The sequence below is a fragment of the Catharus ustulatus genome, chromosome 4 (genome assembly GCF_009819885.2).
Source record: "Catharus ustulatus isolate bCatUst1 chromosome 4, bCatUst1.pri.v2, whole genome shotgun sequence".
NCBI classification, from domain to species: domain Eukaryota; kingdom Metazoa; phylum Chordata; class Aves; order Passeriformes; family Turdidae; genus Catharus; species Catharus ustulatus.
This window is the reverse complement of record NC_046224.1, coordinates 64445239-64472903: the sequence shown is the minus strand read 5'-3', so window position 1 is coordinate 64472903 and position 27665 is coordinate 64445239. Positions and strand designations below refer to the sequence as shown.

Sequence of the window (27665 nt, the reverse complement as noted above, 5' to 3'; positions counted from 1 at the left end):
ATTTGATATTTTTTATTATTTTGAAGTAAGGTCTTTCTCTTCTGAACATAGATTGCAAGTTTTTGCAAGTAGTTAGTTTGCCCAGTGTTTGGATACCCCTGAGGCAGTAAGAATACAAGCTAGTGCCAGATGGATGACAGCTTTCATTCCTTTATCATAGTTAACAGCAAAGGTTCAGAAGTTGTCATACCAGCTTTTTAAACAAAATTGTAAAACTCTCAGTGCCCATGTTTCCAGAATAAAAAGGTTTACTAACATTCAGCGTCAGCTGTGTTAGGCTTCTTGTAGTGCTGTCTTTTTAAGTGGCTATTTTGTGTCTTCTTGACACTACTTTACCAGAGTCATTCATTTAAAGGATCTCAGGGAGAAAACTTCAAACAAATGACAGTATTTTAAGGTCCTTACCATTGTTTCCCTTTGATGTTAGACACCTGCTTTCATGTAGCAAGAAGGGTTCCTTTGCTTCTAACTTGTTAGGTTGCAGTTGTGAAAATATGAATAGATCTACTTATTATTTAGTCTGGTATCCTGCTACAGCTGTAGACCTTTATAAATTATGTTGCACACCATACTTGTCTTCATATCTAGATTGACCATTTTGGGGGAACAGCCCTTCCTGAAAGCATGTGGTATTACAGAAGATAGGAATGAGTTATTTGTGTATTCCCACATGACCTATGTGTTATGTTCCCATCTTACTCTAGATGTTGCAAAATACTTAGTCTGCTTACTTCATTGGTTACCATGCAGTGTGGATAGCTGAAGTCATGACAATGCTGTTCATCCTTTCAATTCTAATACTTGGTAGTATGTTATGTTTATGTTAGAAAGATCATAGTTTTTCTTACATGAATTACCAAGTACATGAATGTTGTAATTGTTATTCAGAACCTAGATGATTCATTATTGATAGAAAGTAGTGTTCCTTTCTTAATGGAATGGGCTGTTCATTTGGAATGTTCAGTGTTACAGCTGTCTTTCCAGTGATAATGATTTGGGGTTTGGTTTCCTTTTCCACAACTAAGGATCATTCTAGCAGAAAATATTGGTGATCCACAACAGGGCGCTCTCTGTGTTCAATATCTAGATTAGAAAGTGTTCTGAGATTATCATATCCCCAATATGTTCTTAGAGGAAAAATTACCTGTAGACTTGGCATGTCCCAGGTTATCATCCACGTTTTATTTAAGAATGCGTGGCTTTTCTTTGTTTGCTTTTGTAAAGGTGCTTTCTATGCACTGTTAATGCTGCAAGACATAGAAATTAGAAGACTTGTATATTAGCACTTCCACAACACAATAAAAGACTGGGGAAATGTGTTTGCCAGCAGAACTGGTATCCAACATTTATGCATGTATAAAATATGGAAATAAAGAAAAATATTTAAAATACAAGGGGATAGTTAAATGCTGGGGGGAGTTAAGCTTTTAGCTATCTTAAGTGTTATATCTTTAAATATTTGACTTGATGTATAAATTGGGGGAGAATGTTTATTTGGGGTTGGTTTGGTTTGGGGTGTTTTGTTTGTTTCAGGTTTTGGGGATTTTTGGGGGATTTTTTTAATTTGGTTTGGTTTGGTTTGCTGGATGGGTGGGGTTTTTTCTTCTCATACTTGCATGTGTATTTTACAGGCTCTGACTTTCTGGACACAATAGAGCAGACAGAATTACTTGATGCTGAGAACCTTGTTAATTTTATGGACCATTTTCACATGGAGATCAGCTTTTATTTCCCCTCTCAGTCTTTATTCTTGATTCAGTTGTTAGTAAGGTTTACTGAGCAAAAACACTGGGTGTATTATGGGAAGAAATCTAATCAATGCAGCACCAAGGGACAGTCCTTCAGAATCTTCCCTGTGGCTGTGAGCCAGACTAGAGGTTACTACGAGGTTACTCTGTCTGACTTTAACCAAAATACCCATCTACTTCTGAAAAGGCTGCCAGCCACCACAACATTTGTAACAGAAGCCTCATTAATATGAGCTCCCAATATATATATATACACCTGTTGTACCAGCCCCCAGCACAGAGCCTGTGTTTCCTATTTTAAACACTTTGCATGTCTGTCTGCATTCCCTGCTGTCTGCAGTTGCTGTGCTGTGCTACTGCAGGGCAGCTCGCAGGCGGTACCTTCGGAAAATGCAGGAGCCTAAAGAAAGTGGTGGCAGATGTCAGTGGACCTTGCCAAATGCTATTTTTCAACTTAGATTGTCTGAAAGATTCACTGGCTAATCCAGACTTTGTGATACAGAAGTATCCTCATTAGTCATGGCTTTAAGTGTGCATTTCTTTAACGCCTGCTCCTTTTTCAGGTATTGACGCAGAGAATTGCATTGACATATGTGTAGGAAATCTTTATTTGTTTTGCAAGACTCTGCTTCCTAGCAAACCCCAGCCCTCCTGTATGCAGAGTTTAACTCTTCTTAGAGTTGAATTATTAGAAAGATACAGCACTTCCTTAGGGCTTTTACCTGTTTTGGCTCTGAGTTCTAATAAATCATTCAGCAGCAAAATGACTCTAAGATAAACTTTTCCCCTTTGATGAAATATTTGTTCAGCACATTCTACAATACAGTTTATGTCAAGAGTTATATATCTTCCTTGTTAAAGGCAAACAAAGAAGGATCAAAATCATTATCCTACACCACTGCTGATTCAGCAGAGGCACTAAAACTTAGCATATCCAGTAAGCCATGTATTTTCTGGCCACCTCGCTTGGTTTTCCTGACAAACACATTGGGAGCTGCCTGCCAGTACTTCTAGCCCATGCCGTATTTTGTGTAAAAGAGCAGTAAGCTCTTAAGGAAAGTCTACTGTTCCCCCAGGCAGGTCCTGAGGAGCCTCAGGTGCTCTTACCTGCACACAGGTGGTTTCCAGAGAGCACCCTCCCTGTAGTTGTGTGGCTCCTGTTACACTATGAGTGCACTGAAATATCTGCAAGCAGGCATATCTGCTGTTGTGTTCAGAGTTTTCATAATTGTTCTCACAAGGCCTCATTGATAATGTCTGCATTTTGGTTTTGTTTTTAAAAGTTTTCCATGGAAATTTCCAGTAAGGTATGAATCCTAGCACCGGGTATTGATGACTAAGAGGAGGCTGCAGTTCTAGTGGCAATGAGCTGCAGTGAATCAGAGACTCTGAAGGAACTCCAATAGCTCTATTTCAGTTTCAGCACTTCTGTGTCTGCAGTGATGTTCTTCCTGCCCATATCATGTTGCAGCATTTGATTGTGAATTGTAGCCTTAGAAGCATGTGGCAGTCTTAATATGCATGTATGTTAAACAAAACTTTGAGAGAAACAGTGTCCTCAGTTAAAAATCAGAAGAAGGTAAGAATTCGGGGCCAGAGAAGGGTCTGTCTGGCCTACTGTGTTGTTTCCAGCAGTAATTAGTAGTCTGTGCTTATGGAAAAAAATACAAGTGCTAAGTATATGGAATAAATAGGCAGAAGTGTTGTGGTTGATGAACTCAGTGCATGTGGAAAATCCTCATGGAATGCAGTTGCAACAGGTCAGAGAAATCTTAGGCAAAAACCTGCATTTGTGTGGTTGGATCTACAATCACATATGGACTGGCACAGCACAAACAGCAGACAAGTCTGAGACTAAGCCCATGGGTTCCAACCATTTTCAAATAATCTATTTGTAAGGGCTTTCGTCTTTAGTGACAGTAAGTACAAGAGTGTACAAGTGCAATTCATTACTAACTTACTCTTAATAACTTTATTAACCTGCTTCTTTCAATAATGGATTTGATTTGACTGAATTGTTTTAATAATATCAACATAAACCCCATTTTTTTCGTCTTTATAGGCATTGGACTCGGTGATCCTTGTGGGTCCCTTCCAACTCAGCATGTAATTCTGGTGTTTTGAGGACTTGGATTGTAGAAGTTACTTTCTGTTGTTAGTTGAAGTGGCATCGTGTCACAAAAATTTGCAGAGGTTATGGGCACAGGAAATAACTGTAGTTATTAGACCTAGGATGTCTTTTGCAAATATGAAGTATTCCAGAAAAGGTTAATAGCCCAAATGGAATCAGTGGCACCATTTCGTGGAGATTCTACTTTAGTGGGGTTCCAGTCAGTCACTGTTGGGATGGGGGATGTTAATCAATCAGAAGGCTAATTTCTCCTTTCTTCCCACAAAGGAATCATCTTGCATTGCTCTACAGTAAGCTGGTGCTTTTCCATTTTAGCAGACGCCAAGTGTCTGTTCTACAGCATTTGGTGTTCAATACTGCACTACTGTCATGATGTGGAAGAGTACAGTTTCAACAATCATGAGTTGAAATAGCAATCCTGTAGGATTGCAACCTGCCATGGTAAAGGGTGGCTTATGCCATTGACTTTCAAAAGTACATAGCCAGGTTGAGTTAAACCAAGTACACTGATTTCTAGTGTCAGCCATTAATGGCTGTGGTTATCATTAGCACCCTCTTTTGGTGCATTGCACTCGTGAGGAGCAACCAGCTCTGGTGGTTCTGGGCCAAAACTAGATGTCAATTTAAACTTGACTGTCTTGGTGTGTAGATATTGAGTACAAAGGAAATTCCACACTCTTTTCTAGACCAGCATTATCATTCGTTCTCTGACTCTCAGACTGGGTCACTTGGCTGCCTCAAATACCATAGTTAACACGCTCCTGCTATTCGCCTCTTTCTGCTTTTACCCACAACGTTAAAATATAGTTCTTGATAAAGAAGATCATGTTTGTTGTTTGGGAACAATATTCCTGATGTTCAATTATGTCCCCATTCAGACTAATAAATAAACATATATTTAATTTGAGTTCTATACTTCAGTAAGCCCTTGAAGGCCCTGGAGCACAGGCATTGTGCATGTCAGGATGAAAGTTTAATATGATGTTTCTTGTTGTGCATTCTCATGTTTCAACAGAAATATATCTGGCAACTGTTGCTCTTCTATAGCCAGTCTGAGAGAGAGGGCCTTCTTATTAACTCTCTGGAGAAGAAATTTAATAAGACCCAGTCATGAAAACACTGACATGACTGAATAAAGTCCTTCATGTCTAAACATCTGCAGGATTGTAGCCTACTGTAAGAATGGAATAGTCTGAAAACCATGTCTATAAAATCTCAATGTGGCACTGTATCAACACATGCTCTTTATACAGCCTTAAGGCTGTCAAGTTTGAAGAGTTTCTTTATGTGTACCATTTCTATCCCATCTTGTGTCTGGACTTTTTTCTGCCTGTAGGTTCCCATTGGCCAGATGTCTGACTGAGGCTAAAGATTATTTTCATGTACATTTTTGTACAGTACCTATATTCTATTTTAAGGAAAAATATACATATGCATTTTTCTTCTTTATTAATAAACTGAGTGACAATTTAAAATAAATTCTTTCAGCTGTTCAGAGTGGTACACAGATGTACTGGCACATTTCAAAGTGAGTTAAACAGAGAGCAAAGCATTACCTCACCTACAGAGCTGAGGAAGAGGAGGTGGTGTCTGACCACTAAAGCAAAACAAAACAGTGCCAAGGTGGTGTCTTTGAAAAAGATAAACCAGTCTGTTTCCTCTCCTTGTAGATTGTGTGAGGAACTCTGATTCCTTACCACCTTTAATTCCAAGGCCAGGTATCATCTCACAGTGGGTAACCCAATCCTAATTTTTAGGATGCTTAAGTCTTTATAGGACTTTGCTCTCAGATTTGACAGTGAAGAGAATATTCACTTGCATTTATATCTAATTTAGTAGCATGTGTAGGTAATTGTTATTCCTAAGCTGCTGCTATGGAGAGAGAAAAAGAGAGGTTCCTAAGGGTATGTATGTTAGAGGTGTACTGCAGATTTCTCTCTGAAGGATCTTGTCTGTATCTGGACACTGTACAATCATATCACCTTAACTGAGACATTAGCGTGAGCTGTATCCTCTCCCTGTATCCTCTCTACCTTTCTGTTCTGTAAGCAAAGGCAGTATTTTTTCTCCTGTGAGGTTGGGAAGGTAACATTCTAAAGGGGTTGTGAAGGACATGGATATTATGGTGGTCAGAGACTGAGAAATGCCAAAAATGGGAGGTGTCTTTTGTTGGAGGAAAGTAATATTCCAAGAGGATTGACTTGGAATGGACTGTTACATATATACAATCATATATTCTATCACCATCACAATGCAAGAAACCAAGAATTGTTATTTCACCATACTGCATGTATTTTTATATGAAATGGTGGTTTCTGTACTTGACTATGATTACAAAGCGTATATAAAGGAATTACTGACATAAATGCTGTATCAAAAATGTTAGTGTCCCTAGCTACTGAGACTAAACTGCTGAATACTTCATTTTAGGACTGATTTATACCTGATGCATTGATGTCCATGATTGGTCAATTAATCTGACCACAATTAATCTTTCTACTAGTGATTGGTATAGTAATTTTGAAGGTCTGAAAACAAGCATGATATTATGGGGTAAAGGTTGAAATATTTTTATCTGGTAACTTTTCTTTAAATTCACTTGGCTGTGAAAGTAGAAGAGCCTTTTTTTATTCAAAGCTTTCAAGGTTTGCAGCCATTAAATTGACTGGTCTCAGGAATCTTGTCAGAGTGCTTTCCTGAGGGTAAAGTCATCCCTCTACAAAGTGCCATTCATGCCCTACTTACCCTCAATTAAGGCTTCCAAAATAAGTTTGCAGTGGGACACTGGCCTTCTTCTGAAACACATTCCTCACCTGCAGAAAAGACTTTAGAAGGCTGTATTTAGTATCTGTATGTCTGTTCCTCACGTTTTTCATCATAAGGATAACACATAAAACTTTTTTTTTCTTTCTTTCTGTCTCTTTTAGAAACAGAAAGAATGACTTACTGAGGAACCAAGTTAGAAATGAAAGAAGTGAAGACTGGTCATCTGTGCAGAGGAAATTACAAGGTATGCATAGTAATCACACTGGAGATGCATTTCTTGCTGGTGCTTAGGCCTTCATGGTACATTACCTGTGGCAATAAAGTTTAAAAATAGTCCTCAGAAACCTTGAGAAAGATGTTTGGAAAAGAACTTTTTTCTTCTGTGTGATTGCCACAGCAAGCAAAGCAAATATTTGTATGGTTATAAATATCATTGAGATGCACCTTTAAACTCACTGCTGTGCTGAATTGTGGCTGTGTTTCTGCAGGTAAATGGTAATCACATTCAATGAATTGTTTTTTTGGCTGAGGCCAGTAAAAACAGCCCTTCTCCCAACACTAAACTGAAATCCCTCCAGATGCTGTCAATGGTCATTCTTGAGACTTAAAGTGCTTGTTTCATGGACACATTTAAATCACTGTACACTTGGTTCAGCAGTGTTAGCATTTTCTCTTCCTCATTTATTACCATCACAAGGAGATGCACTTAGTACCTGTTTTGCACTGCATTTGAAGAATGTGTCCTTTTACATTTATCATCCTGAAAATTTGTAACTGAAGGGATGCAAAATCAGCACTACTAACAACTCCTGCCTCTCAAATATTTTCAGTAAAGTGAATGCTTAATATTTATCCAGTGAATGCTCAGAGACCAGCACAAGGCTATATGCCACTTAAGTCCTGAGGTTAAATGTTACTTCAGTGCTGCATGAAATTTGTATTGACCATCTGCCCAGCATTGAGTTGAACCCATTAATGAATACTCACAGTATCACTGTGAGATAAGGAATTATGATCTCCATTTAAGATGTGGTAAAACTGGGCCCCAAAGGGCTTATGTAACCACTTCAAGCTCTGCAGGAAGTGTGTCACAGAACCAGTAAGGAAGCCCACCTCACCTGAGCTGCCATCCTTCCTATATGGACACCCCTGCACCTGGTATCCTTTTCACCATGTTCTGTTGTCAACAGCTATACACTCTTTATGCACAGTTCCAACCATCAAATTCACTTGCAAAAAAACTTAAAACACAGCTGATGTGACCTGTGAATCCTTCTCGTCCATAAAGAACAACATGAGACACAAGGCACAAAGGCAGCTCAAACAGCACCAGATGGCCTTCGTAACTGGAGCAAGTCAGCACAAAGTGACAACAGGGAGAGCTGTTGTTGTGACCTCCCTTTCTGTTTTTTGCATAATGTTGAGAGGACTGTGCAGATCTTTCTCTAGTACAGAGAGGAGCTGCTGGTAGAGGGCAATCAGTGCTTTGCCTTTTGTAATCTTGCTCAACATCTCTTTGATTTCTTTAGTAAATGTCAGGTCACATGCTTGCATTCTAAAGCTGAAGTATAAATCATCTTCTCAAGTGACAGAAACTGTCATTTTTCCTTGCAAAGTATTTTTCTAACTATGTCTTATGTAACAGTTACAGTTGTTGACATTTTTCTTAAAAGCCCTGTTGGTTTGACACTCAGGATTCAGTATAAAGCTACAGACTTGGATAGAAAATTCTTCTGCCTTTGCTTGTATCTCTTTCCTTTCCCATGAGCTGAAGAAAGAAATATTATGCAACTCTGAGTCATGCTGTAGAATGGTGTTGTATTTTTAATATCATTAGAATTTTAAAAGAAGGAGAAAGATAAACCTTAGCATAGGTGAAACCAAGAGTTAATACGCTTCAATTATAGAAAGTGGCTATTAAATTTTGATGGGATGTTATGACTGATACTTCAAATAAAATGTTGATGTGGTGAAGTGGGGAGTGTCAATAAGGAGTTGAATACTAGAGAAAGGCTGTTGATTTTCATGGAAAATACATATATAAAAAATACATGATCCCCAGTTGTGGAGGTATCCATAGCAAAAAATCAGAGTATAGACTTCTTATGTCTGTCTTGACTTTTGTCTACAAGAGTGCAGTGTCTTGGCATAGATATAGGCTGAAAGTATGTGCCCACATGAGATGTTTTACTGTGCCCAGCTTAAGAATGATATTGATTCCTGCCCAGCTTAAGGGTGATACTCTAGCAATATTAATCTGTGTTCCCTCTGCTCTTTCGTGCCTGCAGAAAAAACTATTGATACGTCTTCCTGACAGGTCTTTCTGAGAAGCAACAGCTGCAGAATGTGGAATCAGTTGTCTGAAATTCCTGTTGGCGAGGCCTTTGACCTTCAACTTCTGCTGCGTGATCAAAGAGAGAACTTTTGCAGGTATTTCATGTCTTCACCTGTACTAATCTCACTTTAATGAGAAGCAAATTATTCTGTAATAATAAGCTCAAGAAACACTTATGTTCCTTCTGAGGGAATGCTACAAGGGTGATCTGGAATACCAGGAGTGTTGTCTTGAGTGGACCCGTTTATCCTACTGCATCCAAGTCCAATGTTTTAGTTAAATTTTAAGCAAGCTAGAGACCTTTATGGTAAATGCAGGTATTTTAAGACACATTTAGGACTCTGAAGATACGCTAGATGTCTGTATTGACATAGTTTTCATCTCTCAAAACCAGCATCTGAATTGTTTGGTTATGTGTCCTGAGGCTGTCAAAGAATCTAGAAAGGTTTGCTGAATCTAGAAAGGAAAGCCAGGTCTTGCTCTAAACATCTCTGCTTTATAATGAGATACTGTCTAATAGCCTTCACAGCAAACAGTTAAACTCAATACAGACACATGCTAGAAGGGACACACTTGTCCTTGTTAAGAGAAGGAGTGAAAAGTGCCCTCCTCATTTCCATAACTAAAGGCTAGACTCCTCATTGAGTTTATAACAACCTACCCTGGCATCTGTGGCATCTTGTGATCATGACTTTGGGGTTTGTAGAATCACAATTCCCTTCTTGTCAAAGCCAGAAGTAGGAGATGGTTCCTGTGAAACAGGTGCCCTGTGTCAGTCCAGGTACTTAAATGATCGTAGCACTGAAGATTCTCAAAGCTGGTTCATGGACATTACGAACTTGTTCTCCTCAACACAATAGAGGAGGAATACAGTAATTTACAGGGGTGGAAGTGAAGCATGGCTGTGAATACTTTATGATGTATAACCTCAACAGATGGGGGTAGATCTTTAAAAGCCTTCACTGTGGGTCAGCTTGTAATGTTTTCAGGGAGACTGACAGCTGAGTTGCAGTTTGCCTTTGAAAAGTCTGATGAGTTATTTCAGCATCTTAAAAAGCTAGAAGAACTGAGCTTATTTTTCTAAAAACAAGTATTTGCTCAAGATTATGAAAGAAATATGTGGTCCATACATACCAATACAGTTGGTAAATTAATCCAGCTCACTCAAATTCCTTCATACCCAAAGGACCTTCCTCTCTCCCACCTTTCCTGTTCCAACAATTTTTTGCTGAGTACTTGGAAGGCAATGCAGCTCTTCTGTGCTAATTAAATCTTTTTCTTAGTGCCAGCTGTAACAGAGGGAAAATCCCAACAGAACAGTCAGAGAGTCCTGTTGTGCTCATTAGACCATTAGTCTCCAAAGGTTTACTGGATAATCTCTTTTTAAGACCTCTGTTGGTACCAGTTATCTCAAATAGCAAACAACTGACAAGTCTCAGGAATCTGCAACAGTAGATCTCCCCAGTCATTAGATAAAACAACTCGAAGGAAGGCTTTGGGGAGACGTTGCAGCCCCTTCCAGTACCAAAGGGTCTCCAAGAGAGCTGGAGAGGGGCTTTGGATAAGGGACTAGAATGACAGGACAATGGTGAATGGCTTCCCACTGTCAGAGAGTAGATATAGATTGGACACTAGGAAAGAATTCTTCCCTCTGACGGTGGTGAGGCTGTGGCACAGGCTTTCCAGAGAAGTTGTGGCTGCCCCTAATCCCTGGAAGTGTCCAAGGCCAGGTTGGATGGGGCTCTGAGCAACCTGGGATAGTGGAAGATGTCCCTGCCTATGGCAGGGGCTGGAAGTGGATGATCTTTGAGGTCGCTTCCAAGCCCAACCATTCTGTGATTCCATGATTCAATACCCCAGGATATCTGCAAAGAAAAGGAGGATGACTGAAATGCATGACTGAAATGCATGACTGAAGCAACAAGTTGGAGGGACCATTCTCCATTGTTTGTTTTAAGAAGTTTTTTTAAGGAAAAATATTTTTCACTGACAGGTTTTTTGAATGACTGAATACACTGAGAACTCAGTATTTGCAAGGCCTAGAAGAACACATTTTGATTTTCTGCTGGAAGACTGCAGTCTTCAGCCCTTTCAATATCAAGAACATTGGAGCCATTGAGTTTCCTGTTGATGTTTCTAAATTGAACTTTAATCAATCTTAAAAAATGTTTTTAATAACCTGAATTATGGCTCCCAATGCTAGATTTTTGATAGCAGAGTGAGCCTAGCAGTACTGATTTTCTCATGCTCATCATTTCTTCTGATATTTTTTGCCACTTGTTAGGAATCTGTATTTGAAGAAAACCTCAGTTTAGGAAGTGTTTTTTCCCATCAACTTTTCTGTGTTTAAGTGGAACATTTTTACATCATTCTCATATATTTTTCCTCATTTTGAAGCAAATGGTTTTTTTAAGGAACTCCTGGATTCCAAAATCTAAAAATGGAAATTTCATTCCCTCTCCAAGTATGACACAGCATTTGTCAGTCACACCAGATGGGGAAGATGAGCCAAGAAAGCAGCATAGATAGTCAACCAATTTTATTTTTTCATGTTGATGTTTTTCTGTGAAAAGGCAAATGTGCTTTTTGACTCAATACAGCGTTTTAAGTGCTGTGTTGTCTATTTAGAAGAACTTAGAGTTGTTTTTAATAAAATGGACTGGAAAGATTAGAGAATTCTGAGCCTTTCTGAGAACAACAAATACCTGAAAGGGGCTGCCTTCATTTTTGGCCAAGAAATCTGATGGGGAGTGCTAAAAAACACCCCATTGCTGAAAACACAAATTTCCTTTAGTGCTCTGCGCGCCTTTATTTGCTGCAGAAAGGGTTCTGTTTCAGTGCTGATTCTCCCAAGCACAAGGCAAACAATGATTAACCAGTTCATTCCAACTGTTCACTCATGAACAGACACCAAGTTGAACCAGTTATTCATATTGAATTAATCTTAAAAAAAATCATGTAGTTATGAGCATAAATGTTCTCATCTAAATGGAAACTTTCCCAGAATAGTGCACTTGGGGCTGGATGGATATCTTCAAGCGTATTTCTAGTGGCAGAGGGTATGAAAAAGTAAATGATAGTAGAATATGATTATAGTTCTTAATGTAATTTAAAATTATTCCCTTGTAAGTGAAATAGTGATGCAGAAGGGCAGGACCTCTGATCCACATGCATTTGCAAGGCTGTGCTACACAACGGTTAAGTGTCTTGTGTGGCTGCTGAGTCTTACTATCCTGCTAAAGCTTCTTTTAGCGTTTGAGTGGAAGCACTGCTCTAACAGTAGTATCAAGGATTTTAGATTTATGGCATTAAGAGCTAATGGGAAGCACATTTGCTGTACATTCACATTCCTAAGCTGTTCTGCTCACGGCACTTCAAGGCCAAGTGAGGCCTAAGATAGGTGAAATTAAAAAAACAAGATAATACCTTTTGATATTGATAATTTGAGAAATGGTGTAGATACTGTCATCAGCAAGATCATAATGAAACGGGCTGGGAGCAGTCGTGTAGGAAGCAGCTCTGCAGAAAAGGACCTGTGTGTCCTTATGCACAGGTTAACACCCTCCAGCTGTGTGCCAACTGCATCCAGGACTGCATAAGCAAAACATGGCTCAGAACAGTGATCCTTCCTCTTCACAGTACTGGAGAGACTGCCTTAGAATCACAGAGGGGTTTGGGTTTGCAGGGACCTTAAAAACTCATCTCATTCCACCCCCCTGCTATGGGCAGGGACACCCTTCACTATCCCAGGTTGCTCAAAGCCCTGTCCAACCTCAGCTTGGACACTTCCAGGGGTGGGGCAGCCACAGCTTCTCTGGGCACACTGTGCCTCACAACCTTCAGATGGCAGAATTTCTTCCCAATATCCCATCTGACCCTGCCCTCTGTCAGTGTGAAGCCATTCCCCCTTTCAGGCCATTATAAGCAGTCTTTCCCTGGTTTTCCTGTGGGCTCCCTCCAGGTACTGGGACAATGAAGTCACCCCAAAACTTCTCTTCTCTAGGCTGAGCAATCCCAATTCTCTCAGCCTTTCCTCCCAGCAGAGGTGCTCCATCCCTCTGATCAATGATGTGTCCAGCTTGGGAGCCAAGAGAGACACCAGCACTGTGAGGTCTCACATGCATTGACCCAGGCAGTGCCACCAGGCTCCTCAGAGCTGGGCCATGTGGTGAGCACAGGGAAGCTGGAATAGCTGGGTCTGTTCAGGCAGGGAAGGGCATGACAGAGAGGAGACCTGCAGTGCTGCCAGCACTGCCTGATCACAGAGTGATCAGAGCTGCACTGCAATAGAACAAGGCCTGACAGCCACAAGTTGGAACAAAGGAAATTCCAGTCAGATACAAGGAAAATCTTTGACCAAAGGGTGGTCAAAGGCTGGAACAGGTGCCCAGAGAGGTTATGGGTTCTCCATCCCTAGAGGTGTCTGAGATTCAGCTGGATGTGTATCTCAGCAACCTGAATAATTAGACCTGCTTTGAACAGGAGGTTGGACTCAATGCTTTCAGGGGCCCCTTCCAACCTGGATGGTTCTGTCATTCTTTGATTCTTTCACAACAAGGACTAAAAAAAATATTGCAGACTTGGACCACTGAAAGAACAAAAAGGAGCAACTTAAGTTCTTTAATTGGAATTAAGAATACTGTACATCTGCTCGTTCACCTTCTGACATCAAAGAGTTGGGGGTTTATGTTACCTCAGCATTTTTCTGTATGGCTCTGCCTAAAGGGAAGTCACAGCTTTGCCACAAGATAACAGAATTCTTACTGCCTTCAGGAGACTGAATTCTACCAGTTTGAATGGGCATCACTGAAGGGTTCTTTAAAGTTAGATAATGGTTTTAATGTGGGGAGAACTTGAGAGAATAGCTCTGAGTTTTTCTGAATGTGTATTTCACAACATCAGACTCCTTTAGCATATACACATTAAGTTATGCTAGTTTTGGAAACAAACAGCTTTGTACCTGTGGTCCTGGAAGCAAAAGTATTTAACTGAGTCACTGAAAAAAAAGAAGGAAAATTGCACGGAAGAAAAGCTTCCCTACTATCACCAAATAAGAAAGTATTTCCAAGATTTGGAAAATGTTGGCCAGCTCTGACATTTAGACAGCTCATCTGACAGAGAAAGACTGTGTAAAAAATCTGAACTTTATCATAGGAGCTTGCTTACACCCTGGAAAAGCCCGTTTTTTACAACCAGGATAAAACATATGAACTGCAGTATAAACATACAATGCCCTGGTAGGGCATACGTTCCTTTACTGCTTTTCTCTCAAGGGGGAGGGGGTTCTGATATTGCTTAGGCTGTCTTTAGGCAATGGCACTTGGCAGCAGAGCTTATAAAGCCCTGGTACTGTTATGTTTGGACGATAAAAAATGTCCAGGATACGTTTCCTCTTCTTATCTAACCAGCCTGTTCTACTTCATAATGTTCTATATGCCAGTGATTACAGCATTTTTAATTGTCTGGATTATGTGTGAGTACATATAATGATAAATTCATGCTGGAGTCTACTTGGCCCATAAAAATTTTATGCAGCTCTGAGGAAAAGTTACTGTTATTAAAGAACCATTTTGGAAACCAAGGTGCCTGTTTCAACAGCCCAACCTTAATCCTTTCATGGACTCAGTGTTTTGGATGAGTGCAGGTGTACGCATAATTACGAATTCAAAATGGTCTGCCAATATTTAAGAACAAAATACTGGCTGTGCAATAGAGGTTAATTTCTGGAAAATAGTGGTTACAGAGCCATTTGGTAATTTTATACCCTGCCCTTCCAAAAGAACAGTCTGGATCTAAGGAGTGTCTGTCACATGTTATTGCCAATTCCAGTGTTTGGCATTTGTGGTGATTTTATACTAATATTAATAAAATATTTATGTTTTTATTCCTCATATGTTTTAGCCTTCAGAACTTGTTTTCTTGGCATTTTTTTCCCTGTAGTCATGAGGGATTTTTACATATTTGTAGAGAATCTGATACAACACATTTTTCCAGTAGTTAGAGCGTTAAAAAGCAAACATAAATCTTGCAGTTCTGTGGACTGGTAATACTGCTTTTAGGATTTGGGAAGACTTTTTTTTAATGGAACACTTACATGCTTGTATGTAAATCCATTACATGACATACACCATGGTTAGCAACAGCTTTTGTGTGTCATGGCTCAGGTTCCCATACACTCCTGACAGATTATGCATATTCATGAGATCCATGACATTTTCCTGCATCTGCTCTTATCACAGATTTCGTTTCAAAGCAGCACTTCATTGATGTAGTACACTGACACATTTTACATATAATTGCTTTTCTTCTGGTTGCATGATTATTTTGTGACACCTAGTGGATAAATTGATAGTGGTGCTGATTTAAATTGCCTCTGTTTTTTTTATTCTCCTGATAAAAGTTCTGGCCTGGAAACTCAATCCACATCACAAACACATAGACTCTTGCTTTTTAACTTTCTTCTCTTTTTTTTTTCCCTCTTTACTTCGCTCATGGAATGACTTGCTCAGAGGCAGTGAACAAATACCCAACATCAGTCTTGAGGAAATTCCGAGACTCCCAAAATAATACAAGGTAGTAAGTGCTGGAAAATGTCATGGTATTGTTTAGTCAGGCTCCCTACCTGTGCAGCCTAAGATCTTCGCACAATGACTTTTTCTACTACATCAACTTTTTTGAGGTGTGCTTCAAGCATGCAGTTTCACGAAGAACAAAATGTGCACTACTTAAAGTTGTAAAAGGTTGTAAAGAAGTGCTTAACTACCCTATGAGGACTGTCAGAAATATCTGTTCCTTTAGTGTTCTTAGAGAATGAAGTCTGATAAATAATTAAAATATTATTCTATACACACAAAGATATTTCCAAAATATTTACATCAAGAGTCTAGAAATGCCTTAAATGCATGACCTACTTTCACAACTAAGATATGTGTTGTGAAGTATATCTTAATTTACATGTCATGGATTCTGTGCCTAAAGCTTATTTCTGCAACAGGAAAATATTGAAATACTGTCCAGTGTGTTTGCTACAAATGCTGTGAGATAGAAAAACAGGTACTTTTATATGGCTCTTATCTTTTTGTGTTGATAAGGGGAAGGGAATCAATTATTTCAGTTGCACCAAGTCTGCTTGCTGTATTTCTCAGTCGGTACTAGTCATGTGCATGTTTCTGTCTTCAGAGAAGGTATAATCTGCTCCTGGCACAACAAATCTTAAATTCTGAAGTCTGTCATCCCTGAGCAGGTGCAGAGCAATAGCTTACATGATAGCCAAAATAGAATTTAGTAGATTTTAAATAGGAGCTAAAAGGAATTGTAAGGCACATTAATTTGGAGCTAAGAGGTTATGTATTTTTCATATGTGGGGAATTGGAATGGAGTTGTGCACAGGACATGAAGAAATTGATTGTAAAGACCCTCTACAAAATTTTAGGTTTCAGCTTCTTACTCTTCAGAGGAAATGTGTTGCGTATTTTGACTCCCAAGAGGCTTCACAATCAGAAAATGTAATACTGAACTGTGTTTTTAATACCAACTGACTCTTTCCCTGTGCTTTTACTGTTTGCTCCTTGTAACAGTTCTCTTGTGACTTCCATTTATGTAAAATTAGGGCCTGTAGCAACAGCATCATGAATAATGGGCACGGAGAGTTGAGCACACCATGGAGCTCTGGCAAGATCTGGTCTCTCTCTACCACCACTTCAGCCCACTCATGAATGTTTAACCAGTGAAAGCTTTAGTCTCAGGTACAAAGACCTACACTAGTGTCCATCTGTGGAGAGCTCCTGTCACCTGAGAAAGGAGAAGGTTGTGTGGAGCTGAGCACAGGCAGTGCTGTGTGTCTGAGCCCCAAGCCCCAAGCCTGGAATTCATGAGGAATCCTCTCGTGCCAGTGAGTGCCATGTCAGCAGCACTGCCCGCTCATCCCAGTGCTCCAAAACTCATCCCAACGCTTTGCTCCCTCAGCACACAGGCACAGGTGGGCCCTTGTTTGAAAATGGCAATTTTCAGTGGTTCCCCCTTGCTTTTTAAAGACTCAGGTAAAGCTGGGCTGAGCAAGCGTGTGTGTAAACCTCTTGGCAGTGTCTTTGAAATGCTCCAGATGGAAAATAACTGGTCAGAGCAGAGGCAAAGTCACTGTGACAAAGCACAAGTGCTTCTGAAATCATGACACAACTTGAGGCAGCATCCCATCCTAGGGTGATAACAAAGTTGTTGCAGTGCACAGGGATCTGTGCTGGTGACCAAAGAAAAACAATCACTTAAAGGAGACAGGGAGCAGAATAACTGGCAGAGTCTCAAGTGGCAAAGTCCTGGAGGACCCCTGACAGGGACACAAAAATGTCTAGCAGGATCAGTGACAAGACTTACTCTTGCAAATGGGCTTGTTTGATCAGATCTGTACCTCACACCCTCCCCAAGCCCCAAAAGTAACCAGAAACAAACTGCAGCCTGGGTATGCACTGCCTGCACAAATACTTTCCCTGTGTTAATGCATGCGGACTTCCAGGCCTCTGCTGGCTTACTGTCAGGTTGAACCAAGCTTCTGGCTCAACCCTAAATGCAGTCCAGACTCCAGAACGTTGTTCTGTGATAGAAATGAACTTTAGGCTTTTAACAATAATTTAAAACAAACATACTACACAGAACAGTGATTTCACGGCACCTTTCCATAGGTTATCTGCAGTTTCAATATCTGCAGGCTCTAAAGTGATCATCACAAATGGAACAGTTTGTAAAGGATGGATTTTGCTTGTCTGCCATCATATAAAGGTCCTTCTTCATGAGCACTCAAGTAACTTCATCCTGTTTGTGGTGATGGCAAATGTAAGGGTGCATTGATGTAAATACAGAATTTCAGGCTAAATCCATGTAACACTAGCTTATTCAGAGCTTTGACCTACTCCTGGCTCCCAGACCCCTAATTCATTCACTCCTACTTGTCAGCTGCTTGATCTCCCTGAGGACTAAAATTTAAAATGAAAGCCTTATGGGAGAAAGGCCAGAAACCATTTTTTTACCAACTGTAATTATTGGCATGGCTGCATTCTGCAAAATTAATTTTATTTTCTTGTTGAGGCTTACCCTGACAGACATTCTCTTTTGGTGCTTAATTAAGTTAGGATTTGCACATACTAGTTTATTGCATGTCTTTTTAAAGAAAAACTATTTTAAAGGACCTGAATCCATTTCAGAGTGAAAATTCCATTTCCCCCCAAAAAAAAAATTAGTGGATTGAGGTTGGGAATGGCATTGTTTTAAGAAGATGTGACTCTATTCAATTTTTCTTAGCTTCTGTAAGGAACTGAAAAAAATAGCCCTTTCTCAGTGGAGTCACATAGGTTAGGTGTGACACTGTATGAATTGCACATTCTAAAAAGCCAAATCCAAGTGACTTATAATTCAGATGGCTTATTTAAGATACTCTGTGTAGTAAAGGCATTTTCCATCCAAAAAGAATTTAAAATATCGCTCAAATAATTGTTTGTGAGATGGCTGAATATTTAGCTGGAGAGACTGGAAAACTGTGATTCTGATTGTTCTCTGCATTGACTGTACTGGGTTTTTTTGGTTTTTTCACAGGGCTTTAGGAGGAGTGGGAAAGGTGCAGTTTTGGAGAGCTTGGTATCACATACCAAATCAAAGATGGGGGTGATCAGTTTAAGTTTTGTGTTCGGAGATGTTAAGGCAAATCCAGGTGATGTCAGCTCTTTCAAATAAAAGGTCCATTGCTCGACATCCAAAAATTAGTGAATATTTAGTGAAATGAACATTTCATTTTTGTGTGATCTGCATGAATACAGTCCCCCCAGGAGCATGGAGATAACTGAGGAATGTTTAGGAAATACTGTAAGAGAGGTGTTCTGTGCCCCTTTTACTGTTGTTTTCATCATCTGCCGAGAGAAAATAAACCTGACACATTCTCTTTGCTCTTTTCCTAATGAAAAACAACCCCTAATTTGTCACAGCTTCATCTCCTCTTGCTGGGTTCATTTCCCAGATAATCCAGCCTTTGCACTTCTGCTTTTACATATGGTAAAATAGCAATTTTCTTTTCATAAGGTGTATCTCACTTACCTGATGGATTTACCATTTCCACATAGGTTGCACCTCCCCTGGACTCTGGACTTGTCCTGATTTCTGGACAGTAGGATCTGGTGGTCCTCATCTCTGCCATGGAGAGCTCAGGGATACAGTGGGGGCAAGCACAGTATCTCAGCTGGGAAGCCAGGAGGTGGAAAGATTATGCTAGGAAAACAGGAGATTGATCTATAAGTCCTACAAATGAATAGCTTGTAATACACTGAACAGTTCCATGGTGTCTTTCACAGATTACTTTTTTAAAAATATATATCCTTGAATGTTTATTTGCCTAAGATCATAAGTGCAACATACAGAGCTGCCAGTGCTTAGCCTTGGTTTAATTTCTGTGTTTGTGGAGGCTTTCAGACATCAAGTATTTCATCATTCTCTGGAATACCAGCTTTTATGGCTTTTTAGCATTCAGAGTAGTACATAAGCAAAATGCAGAGTTAAATGCAAGAGAAAAATAACTATTTTGTCAGTCTAGGTACTGCAGTTTTCCTAAGCAGAAGACATAATCCCACCTCCAAGAAAAATGAGATCTGTTTTTGAACAGAAAACTGTATTTTCTCTAATGCAGTCCATTTTGAAGCATGTTTAACATTCCAGGCATTTCACAGAGCAGAAGGTGTATGAAATGCTAACAAAACGTGTAGAGCATGTCCATGGTGATGCAGAACACCTTTGTGGCACATCCAACCCCAGCTCCATGGATCTGCTGCTTGTCAGACCTCCCTACACCCAGTCAAGGAGTTAGAGCAGCTGGCATTAGCACATCACATTTTCTGATGACCATTGTAAAACTTTTCTGGAAGGTCGTTTCTGTGGAGGAATTTCCTTGACTTTAGTACGGTTCCACACAAGAGTGAGGAGGTTCCTCTGCATGTCTGGCTGGTAGTCAGGCTACAGTATGGGAGATGGACTTACTTAAGCTGATGTATTTAGATGTTTTTACATTCTGTTGCTTTTTTTTCCCCCCCAATACATGAAATGTTCAGACTTAAGAAACATACAAAAATTACTGCAGAGCTCAGAGACATTTAGCCAGAGAGTTCTGACTCATTTCACAGCTGCTCCTTTTTCCCAAATACTTGCAAACAGTTTGATAATGACAATGGCTTCACTGAATACATAAAACTGTGTATTATAAAGAGCCATGTTGCACTGCCTGTGATGCTCCATGTATTAGTGAAACAGTGAACAAAAATTACAGAACTGATTTTAACAGACAGTGAAGATAGTCATTGGCCCCTAAATACTTTCTGATGTGTAAGGTTGCTACACACCCAGTAGTGTCATTTAAACTTCTGTGTCTCATAATTCGTGCTATATTGGATAATCAAGCCTCCTTCAAAGCCACTGAGGCTAAGTGAGGATGTACTGTTGATTTCAGTGTGAACTGCTCCCCTTCTTTAAAGAAGTCTCTCTGATGAAACTGAGGAAAATGCTTCCCTGCAAAACTGTGTCTATGGTTTGTGCAAAGCAGGACAGCACACCTGACTGTCCCAGCACGGAGGAGTGCCACAGATGAGCAAATGTCATGGCCAAAATTCACCCCCCTTTTGTGCTTGATCACAACGGACAGAGCGATAAATTTGCTCCCCTAGTTACAGCCTGGCCTCAGTAATGCCCGCGTGAAGATGTGAGCAAGCTGCTGGGCACAGCTAATGCTCTCCAGCCAAGACAGACACCTGTGCAGGGGAGGAGCCCTCCTGGACTGAGCCTTAGAAATTCCTGTGCAACTCCTCTGAATGGAGAAGGCTGTGAACGTCTGGTCCTGTGGGTTTTTCCCATTGTGTCTGCCTGAAGTTCAGGCAAAATCTGTCCTGTATTATTAAATTATAGGAAAGTTTCACAACTGGGGAAAGAGCTGCTGTTTGCCATTTTAGAAACAACTCTATTTAAGTAATGAGTGAGATTGCAGTATATGTATTTCACAAGAGTCACATCTGTGTTTGTAGAGTGTTTTTTCTTCTTGAAGTTTGCATGCTATATGAAGGCAGTGTGTCATTTTCATTTTATTTAGTTAAAAACTATATTTTAAAATACACTGTGTGGAGCTTATCATACATAAATCCAAGGAAACGGAATCCTTCCCTCCTGTAAGCAATCTCTACCTGAAATCTCTAGGAAAGTTAGCTGCCACAATACTGCTTTGCCACAATCCTGCCCCAGAAGGGTGTGGCAGTTCTCTTACCTGATCCAAGCCCTGCTGAATTTGGTCAGGAGGCTTCCCTTGGCTGCACTGTCCACCCTGGCATATCCTCAGCCATTTCCCCCACAAGGCTCTTCCTGAAAATGTTGGTGCCATTTCTAACCATGAGTAAGTGTTCTGTAGGAGCAGAGTGGGGACTGTGCATCACTTGGGAAGCCAGAAGACAATCGTTGTGTGCAGAGAATTTGGAAACTGCTGGTCTGGCCTGCATCCACACCCCAGACCTCGCTGGGGAATGTCCCTGCCTCAGAAGGTCTCCAAGCCCTCTTCTTCCCTGGTAATTACAGTGCAGTCCAAGAACACACAGTCAGGGCATTTCCTTCCTCCTGGGAGCCAGGGAGGCTTAGCCTTTGTAAATCCTCACAAAGTCTTGGGGAAGGTACCTTGAAATCGCAAAATGCTTGTTCTGTGCTGTCCCAGTCTGTTCATTAGTAAGGCTTTTAGTTATATAACAGCCCTGCTTTAAAACTGTCTGCTTTCTTGTAACATCACAGAAATAGCAGACTTGGCCTCCTGCCTTTTGAAAAGTGACTGCTGAGGTACTTATTAACATCAGTTCCAAGACATTTTTCAGTGAGAGTTGGAATATGGAAATGTCATATTTTTCCTAGTATTAAACAGTTGTTAAACTAGAAACAGAACTCTTGCCAGATAGCAATTTCTTGTGCCTGTCGTCTTCATAGAAGGAAAATGAACATGCATTTTTCTTTCATTAAGTATTTTAAAGTTCATCCTTGTTTGGTGATCTAGTCAATTAAAATGAGTTTATGGGCAGCTTGTGAGAACAGAAGACAAATTAATTTTAGATATTGGATAAAGTATATTCTTTTCCATTTTTGTCTGCTAATGAGTATTACTAATACCCATAATAACAGATCTTATAGAAAATAGTGTTACACAGAGTTTATGGTATTTTACAAGTAATTATCTCTATATCCTTATGAATTAAGAAGCTACTACTTTTGTTGGAAAATATACATTAAGGCAACATTGTATAACATTATATCATCTTATTATATACAGTGTATCACCTGAACACCTAGAGAAAATAATCTCTAACATCTTTATCACAGAAAATAAGAGCATCCTTTAGAAATGGATAATTAAAGTCTGCCATTTTTTCAACAGGGTTGAGCATTTTCCAGTATCCCACCTAGTATTGCCCCCACAAGTGTGAAGTCCATATATATTAAAGTGTAAATCCCTAGAATATACTCCAGAATGTTGCTTTTCTTTCAATCTATATTTCTGTCTCTTAGAGTCACTGAGTAAGTGTAGGTTCTTCATCCAAAATTCCCTGTCATTGGAATTGGATGGATCTGTGGGGTAGATTGGGCTTTTCACTACTGTGAATGTATCTTTTTAGAGCCAGACTGGTTCTTTGAACAGGTTTCACTGGACCATGCAGCATAAAGAGTTGCTATTCTGAAAGTTGTTTTTATCCTTCCACTATAAAGTAGATGCTTACAAAAAGTCACACTTTAAAGTCACACAATACTCAGCTTTCCTGCAATTATATTATGTAATGCTGTTCTATTGGTATAAGCATAGGGTTTATTTTACACAGAAAACACTTTCTGAGAGGTGACTGTGCAATATATCCAGCCTTGCTGAAACTGCACAGAAGTTTAGCTTCACCTCACATTCTTGGCTCTTAGAAAAAATACTGAGATCTCTGACTGCATGCATAAAGAACTTGTTTATTTTTAAATATTTTGTCTAAAAAACAGAGGTACAGAGTAGGGTTTTTTCAGAGGATTCTTGGGAATGTAATTGACCATTCCAAAAAGCTTGTACTCAGAAAATTCTGAGATTTAAAACCCTTAAGTACATAGAGGAGACTATAGAGCTTTCTGCTGGAGAGCTTTCCAAAGGGGTTCTTTATTGAGAGCTTTATAGAAGGTTTCTGGTACCAGTTTTGGCGGAGGTTTGCATTGATGAAATGTTGAAGTCTCTCAAGGTATTCCTTCAATATGGTATTGAAAGAATATCACCCTTTTTGGCCTGCAAGGGCTTTGAGGTTCCAAGAGGTGAAATACAGGGCTGGACAGTGCTTCCTTCCTTCAGTGATCTCAGCATGGCCAGAGTTGCACCTGTCCTGTTTTGTCCAAAAAATGGCACCATGTGCGGCTAACAGCAACCAGTGACCTCTTTCTATGTGGTCTCAGCCCACTACAGTGAAATTACCTTTGACATTGATGGCATAACATTTGACATTGATATCTAATATCTGCATTCTCCTTCCTTCTCTGCTTTGTTTAAAAGTGCTTGTTCCTCGAAGATGAAGGACTTGACACCTCTCTCTGCCTGTCTCTGCAATGCTCCTAACATTCAAGTCACTCTAATAAAAAATTACTCTCTTTTCACTATACTTTTCTCTTGCCTGTCTCTTTGAGTCGAGGTCCCCATGGGCCATGGTCTAATTGTGGTAGTAACAGGTGAATGGGAAAGCTGGTGCTGTGGGTGGTTCTCCTGGAAAAGGAAGCTTCTCTCTGATTTTGCACGTGCTCTCACCCACCTTACAATTCCTTCAGTGTGCAGTGAATTGCAATTGAGATCTGTGTGTTTTGTCTTGCTCCTCTCTTTTCAGATCCCCACATTAGTGATGCTGAAAGCCAGGGCAGATGGCTTCCATCCCCCTGTCCCCCTGCAGTGTGACCAACTGCCCTCAGGGTGAGATTTGCCGTGGGAAACAACTCTCCTTGATCTATGTGGGGCTGATGGATGCAGCATTTATTGTGTTCTTTAATTAGCTAGCAGAAGGTTAGTTCGCTGATTAAGGTAGGGTGTTGGTTTTAAATGTTTGCTTATTTATAAAAGCAGTGTTTATATTAGAATATAGACTGATATCTCAGTTATTCCCCCATTCTTTAGATCTGCCCTGAATGGGAAGTGTTGTTATCTATCAAACCTGGTGACAGCAAATAACAACCTCCTCAAGTATAAGTTTGAGGCTACAGAAGCTGATGCTGTAGTGGCAGTTCTGCTAATCCCCCTAACCAAGGTCTGTGTGGTACAGTGGGGTATGTTCAGTTTGGTCATCAGTCCAGAGCTGGGTTACTGGTCAGTTAGGAGTATTGTTGAGTAGGCCACAGTTCCTCACAGTCTTGACAAATTCATTGCTCAGTCTTTGGAGTTTACCTATCAGAACTTGGGAAATTCATTTAGAGAACCTCAGCTCTTCCCTGTTGGGATAAGGGAGGAGTATCTGGAAGCATGTTAAACAATCTCTCTAATTCAGCATCCATTCTAAGTCATAGCGATGCCTTTTCCGAAGTGACAAACTGGTTTGATAAATTACAGTCATGTAGGAGCTGGAAGTACACAAGTGCAGTTATTAAAAATGAATGCTGTATCCTGTTTCCTTTGTGTATCTTGTCACTGACATGACTTCACAAGTTGCAAATCTATTAAACATTTCAAACGTGGAACTGGAGCTCATTAAGCAGAATGTTGACTGGTATATAGCAAACTGTTTCAAATTCAAGACTGTCAACATTTGTCTCCAGAGTTTTTTGTCTTCTAGGTTGTCACCAAGCAATTAAGCTGTCTGGGAATACAGCCTGTGCTTCCTGTGATCAGAGTGTGACTGTCCTTTGGGGTGAGGTAGTAGGTTGTATAGTTTTAGGGCTATGCCCTGCCTGTCAGATAACTATACAATCTACTGTCTTTCCTGAAGTGGCTGTGATGTCAGCGCTGGATGTCTCCAAAAGACAATGCAGATATTTTTCAACTGTGCTATTGTTTGGCTCTGTCTACATGTTTGGTTCTTGTACAAAAATACCCTTAGAGTGTTTAGATTCCTGTATTTTCCAGTTGGGCTCAAAAGCCATTTCCCTCTGGAATTTTTGGAGAACAGGTGGGGTGTGAGTGCCAGGACACAGAGGTACCACCCAGTCCACAGTGGAGTGGCTACTGGGAAACAGCTGATCCTTTTTCCCCTTGTTTTCTGGCATTTGTGTTCATATTAAATATAAAATGGTACTTTTGATTCAGATGCTGTTTCAATCCACTTGGTGTAGGCTGGTTGAGAAACTACAAAGGGATGAGCTGGACAAAACCCTAAGAAGATGGCTTCCAGTCAGTCACGTTCTGCCCTGGAACTGGTAAATTCTGGAACTCAAAGTAAGAGGTCTCCTCAGTTAGTTTTGGACACTGATTTAACTCACCTTTATTATATTGCTGCTTTGGGAGGGACAGTGTTTGCCACTGCAGTTCTCCTGTCTCCACCAGTTCTGTCTGACTCGCAGGTACAGCCGTGGAGAAGGGCTGAGAGGTCACACGTGGCCTTTCTCAGGCTAGGAAACGTGTGGGCTGGAGAGTGATAAGGTAATTTACTTACAAGTGGTGAAATGTTTCCTTCAGAAGATGCACGTGATGCTCTAACAGGATGAGGTAGTAGGTTGTGTGGTTTCAGGGTAGTGATTTTGCCCCAATCAGGAGATAACTATACAACCTACTGCCTTCCCTGATAGGCAGCATAACAACATCAGTGTCTTAATTCACAGAGAAACAAGAGCTAAAGTACACTCCTGAGATATGCTTCTGAGACCAGCAAAGTAAGTTTAGATACAATTGTTGCTATCCTGTCCCTAATAGCTCTAAATTCAGATTTTAAGTGTAGATTTTTGGTAACTGCCTGCAAAATAATTACCCTTTTTTAAGTCTTTATCATGAAAAAGTGAATTAAAGAAGTTTTATTTATTTCAAAGTTTGCCTGCTCTTGATCTGTTTCATTTTTAGTTCATCTGAGTGGGATGAAGTTAGTGGGGGAAATTATTCCGAAAATGCTGCAAACTTGCATTCAAGAAGTTTGTATTTCCTTGATATCTGAGTGCAACAAATTTTACTGACAGTGCCCTGGTTTAGTTCTACCTTACCTCTCCCTCAGGAATCTTGCAGTGTTTTAGAGATAGTACTAGGTTAAATCACACAGCATTCTTCAGCAGATAAGGTCTACATTGCAAGGAAAAAGCTGTAACAATATAAAACAAGAATGAGAACTAAAAAACCAAAACCAGACATATATTTGGTCCCTCCATTTCTCATAGCAAGCACATTTAATGATGTTTAGAACCCCCAGAATAATTCTCTGCTATCTAAAAAGCACAAATTGCATCTGAAAAACTGTGGGCAAAAAATGTTTGCTCATTAAAGATATTTTGAGAATATGAACTTTAGAATCTTACAAGAAAAATCTGTGGAAGAAGGGGAATATAACAACAAGGTGCTGAGTTTGTTTGTAGACATAGAAATCATTCTCCCACATGCAAAATACACCCAAAAATAGATAAGCATTAAGGTTACCTTGAGAGCAGAGGTATCAGACTGGTTTTGTACAACCATTAGTATGTATTTTGATTTTACAGCAGCCTGCTACTGTGGACTGGAGTCAGAACTGAAGGTAATTGTAATCCTGTGCTTCTGTCTGCCACGCTGCACAAAGGCAGCCCACCTTCCCTGAGAAGCTTTCCCTTCATCTCTGTAGCTGGGAGAGCTGTGACGTGCACAATGCAAGCAAATGGAATAACTCATGGTACAGTCAGCAGCAAAAGTGGGTATTTTATTGCCTCTCTGGTCCAAAAGTACCACACATTATCTGGACTCAGGTGTTGTTTGAGGTCATTCCACACCTCAAAACAAGGCCTTTAGTTCATACCTTTACCAAAGGTTTGGAATGCTTTTTGACTTGGGTTCACAGAGATGGATGAAGGCTGCTAGTACAGGGGGGAAAGTTGGTACATGTCTGAAACACCCACAGGAGAACAGGCAATACTGTGGCTGGTTTTTAATCTCCATTCCTCTGGCTGTGCATCTCCTAACACAGCACTGCAGGTCCTGAGCTCTTTCTTGCAGCCTCAAGGCTGCAGTGTGGACGTGAGACAAGCTGGAGTAGCGATTGCATTGTGTGTAGCCTAAAGCATCCTGCTGCTCTCCAGAGTGCAGAACAAGTTGGATTGCAGTCTTGCATTCTGTAAATACAGAGAGAATGTTCTCTCTGGGACAGTGGGGTTAACAGAGGGAAAATGCTGTCCACATTCTACAGCAGCCTGTTACATCTCAACTCTGAAGCAGTTTTCAAATCTTCTGGCTCTGCCTGGGTCAGCATTTTGCTCTTGGTAATGAGCTGTGAGTTTTCAGATTCTAGTCATTCTGGCAATCCCATTAAAATAAAGGGCCAAAAATATCCATGGTGTTCTCCTCTCTAGGATCAACTGTAAATGCAAAACCATGTGCCTGTACTTGGCAGTGTGTGAGCCTACAGATAATCAGGCCTGTCCTTAGCAGTGGCTGTCATTACAGCTAATGACGCTCCACCAGAAACTCGAAAGCACAACTCAGGGGCACTGAGTGTTTCCCAGAACTGCATACTGAAAGTGTTTGTAT

The 27665-nt window shown here is 40.2% G+C and overlaps 1 long non-coding RNA gene across 2 annotated transcripts in view; it reads left to right on the top strand.

The window, feature by feature from the left end:
* The window catches only part of LOC116995003, a 111679-nt gene extending 86827 nt beyond the window's left edge, over window positions 1-24852 (top strand). Inside the window, exons 10-12 of one of the 2 annotated variants that reach the window (XR_004417631.1) lie at window positions 6807-6889; window positions 8934-9075; window positions 23869-24852. This is a non-coding gene — a long non-coding RNA (uncharacterized LOC116995003). The remainder of the gene's footprint in view (window positions 1-6806; window positions 6890-8933; window positions 9076-23868) is intronic. The other variant, XR_004417630.1, reaches the window with a different exon arrangement.
* Window positions 24853-27665: the final 2813 nt, after the last annotated feature.